This window comes from Alligator sinensis, unplaced genomic scaffold, assembly GCF_000455745.1.
Source record: "Alligator sinensis unplaced genomic scaffold, ASM45574v1 scaffold115_1, whole genome shotgun sequence".
Lineage (NCBI taxonomy): Eukaryota > Metazoa > Chordata > Crocodylia > Alligatoridae > Alligator > Alligator sinensis.
The window spans coordinates 479,723-483,157 of NW_005841895.1; positions in this window are offsets into that span (position 1 = coordinate 479,723).

A 3,435-nucleotide genomic window follows, 5' to 3' on the forward strand; every position below is an offset into this window, starting at 1 on the left:
TTCTGTGGAGCTTCCTTGGATTAAATCATTAGAAAAATTAGATTGTGAAATTATTAGTATGTCAAGGCAGGAGCATAGTGCTATTAACTTGGTTCCTAGACTTGTCACCTTGATTTGGAATTCAACAGGCTTCAAGGTCTTTTGCCTCCCTGGCTAGGGACAAAAGTTACACATAAACCAGTTTAAGTGATCAGAAACTGGTTTAAATTTGTAACAGAACATAAATTCAGTGCACATACACCAGTTTCAAAATGGCCGAAGGTGATTTACGATAAACCTGGTTGAATGTAGTATCAGACTTAACTGATTTGGCTTAAACCAGTTTGTGCAATGTCTGTCCCAGGCCCCTTCCTGGTTCAAGTTAAATCACAGTCCCCCAGCATCCCAGCATGCTTTGTAGCCCTGGGCTGAGCTGTGCTGTCCGCTCCAGAGAGCAGGGCTGCCCCCTCCCTCTGCTCCCTAACTGGAGCAGGGGCAGGGGTGTGGCCAGACACCAGCCTGGCATGGCCCCCTGAGGCACAGGGATCAGGGAGGGGGTTTATTCCCCCCTCTCTCCCTTCTCCCACCGGGAGACAGCAGCCAGGATCTAGCAGCTCCCGAATCAAACGGAGAGAAGGAAGGGGATTTAATCTCCCCTCTGCCCCCATCTCACCAGCAGCTGGGGTCTGCCTATCCGCAGAGCAGCCCCTGTCAGCCATCCCCCTCCCCAGTCCAGCTGCAGGGACAGGAGTGTGGCCAGAGCCAGCTGGCACAGCCCCACCATCTGCGTGCCTCACCTGGGTCTGGGGCTGCAGGGCTGAGCTGGGCCAGCTTGCGGGTGCTGCTGAGGGCAGACACAGGAGCCAGCCTATGCTGGGCCACGGGGACTGGGCCCTTCCCAGCAGGTTGCAGCTCAGCCTGGGGCTGCAGGGGTTGTGCTGCCAGATTGCTCCCAGCTCCCTGCGCCCAGGCCAGATGGGGCTGTCATGTCCTAGTGGCTGCCACTTTGCTTGGGCAGGGCCTGGCCAGGTAGTGGGCTGCGCGGGCCGGCTCAGAGGTGCCAGCGGGCCCCAAGCCTGGCAGCTGCCTGTTGCAGCCACTACTGTGCCCCCTGTGCTGTGCAGCACCCAGTGGTTGCAGTTGCATCACAAGCTGCGTGCTGGCTAGGGCCGAGCGGGCTGTTCTGCCCCTCTTGCCTCCAGCTGCTGCTGCCATGGCCACTGCTGCTGCTGCCCCTGCTGCACGGCACTGCTCTAGGCCAGCAGATGGGAAGCTTCAGCCGCGCAGCTTCTGCCCAGCACAGGGGGCTCCGGCTCCAGGTCTAGTTCCTAGATGCTTTCTGCCCGCTCTGCCCACAAGGGCTGCTCATCATGCCAGGCAGGTGTAGCAGGTGGATGGCAGCTGGACCTGGAACCAGAGCTTCAAGCACTGGGCTGAAGCTCCCCCTGCCCCAAGCAGCACTGTGCAGGGTGGCAGGAGCAGGAGCCAGAGCTGGAGGTGAGGGGAGAAGAGCAGCCCTGCTGTGCCAAGCTGGCTTCCCCACCCCCTCCAGCCCAGCCACCCAGAGCAGCACAGCAGGGGCAGGAGTGTGGGAGTAGGGGAGTAGCTGCTGGAGGCAAGGGGAAGCTGGCTTGGCCTGGCAGGGCTGTTCTGCTCCCCTCACCTCCAGCTGTAGCTCCTGCTCCTGCCACTGGAGCAGTGAGGGGGCAGCGACCCCGATGGGGGCAGGAGCCCCTGTCATGATGTCCCGGGAGCTCAAGCCTCTTCCCAGCGGGGGATTGTGTTGCAGGCGAGGGCAGGCTGATCAGAGCTGCCGTAGTCTGTGTAGAGTGAGTGGTGGCACTGGGGCTCGGAGGGGTGGCCATAGCTCCCCAAGCCCCCACTAGTGCCACTGCTGCTTGTCCCACGCAGTGTGTGGCAGATCTGCAACTCCTGCCCCTGCACACAAAGTGGCCCCCACACCTGGAAGAGGTTCTCACTCCAAGAAACCATGAGAAAGGCTGCTGCCTCCGTCAGGGTCGCTACCCCCTCACTGCTCCAGCAGCAGGGGCGGAGGCAGGGCCAGAGGCTGGCGGGCATAGCCCCTTAGGCGAGGAGGCAGGGAGGAGGGTTATTCCACTGCTCTCCCGTGCAGGCAGTGATCAGCGGTGGCTGCAGTTCCCCGGGGGCAGAAGGGGGAATAAACCCCCGCTGTGCCCTGTCTGCCTCAGGGGGCCATGCTGGCCCACCTCTGGCTGTACCCCTGCCTCCATCACTGTAGCAGCAAGGCAGAAGCACTGGAGAGACCCCAGCTCGGGTCCCTGATGGTGGGACAGGGAGGGAGGAATTAACCCCACCTCCCAACCAGTTCATTTGGGGCTACTGCCTGGGCTGGTCATGCCTCCCCAGCACAGCTTCCCTGCAGCCAAGGGCTGCCCTAGCGCCCCCCTGCAACTGGCTTGAGCCACTGCAGGCATGTGCCTGTATTTCCAGAGTTAACAGTGACAGTCTATTCACTTGAAGATTGGTTCAATCTAGGCAGGTTAGACTAACCTGCAAAGATTGAATCAATTCAGGCTCCAGCTTTTTGAATGTCTTTCCCTAGCCCCTGTGGACCACGCTGCCTTCAAAACTAAGACTTTGTAGCCCAGGGTAAATAAAGGTCCTTTGCCCAGTACAGGTTAAATTTCAGTGTTTAAAAGACAGGTACCTGCCACTAGAGGGTAGCAAGGATTCATACTGAGTGCCTTTGTGTGTGAATGTATGTTGGCTAAATTTCCAGACTTGTAATTCTGCTTCTGGCAGCAACAGAGCGGAGATGTTTAATAACCGAATTGTATCCATTATCGAGCAGTTTGATGCCACACTTGAACAGTAGCTCTCCCAAAGAGAGAGAGAACGAGAACGGGAACGAGCTTACAGGTGAACCCAACAGCTAGATCCTCAGCTGGTATACACCTTCGGTGCTCCATCAATGTATTCTTGATCACAGCCAGCGCTATGACAGTTGGCACCACTACATTGCATTTCAGAGTTCCCTTTGACTTGTCTTTACACTGAAAGTTGTCGAGGACAGATAATGGGACAAAGTTTCAGTTCTTCTTTCAGATTTCTAGGCCTTATGCTGTTATGTGAATCCAGCTTACTTGTGTGTATCCCAGAGTGGGTTGGATCCCTGTGATGTGATGAGGGATGCTCCACCTATAAGCCATGTGATGTGATGAAAAGGTTGAAGTACAGAATTTGTCAGCATCCCATGGTTGTATATTAATGAGATGACTGTTGTAGCCAGGTTTCAGCCTGGACAGAGGACAGCTTTTCCTATCCTTTCTGAAGGGAGATGGATATGTGGAGTGTAACATTAGAATAAGCTGGATAGTGGAGCTTAGCAAAATAACTATAATTATGGACATAGTCATGACTAATTGTCTTAAAGGGAATAAATACACCATCTTAGGTATTAGTATTGAATGCAAC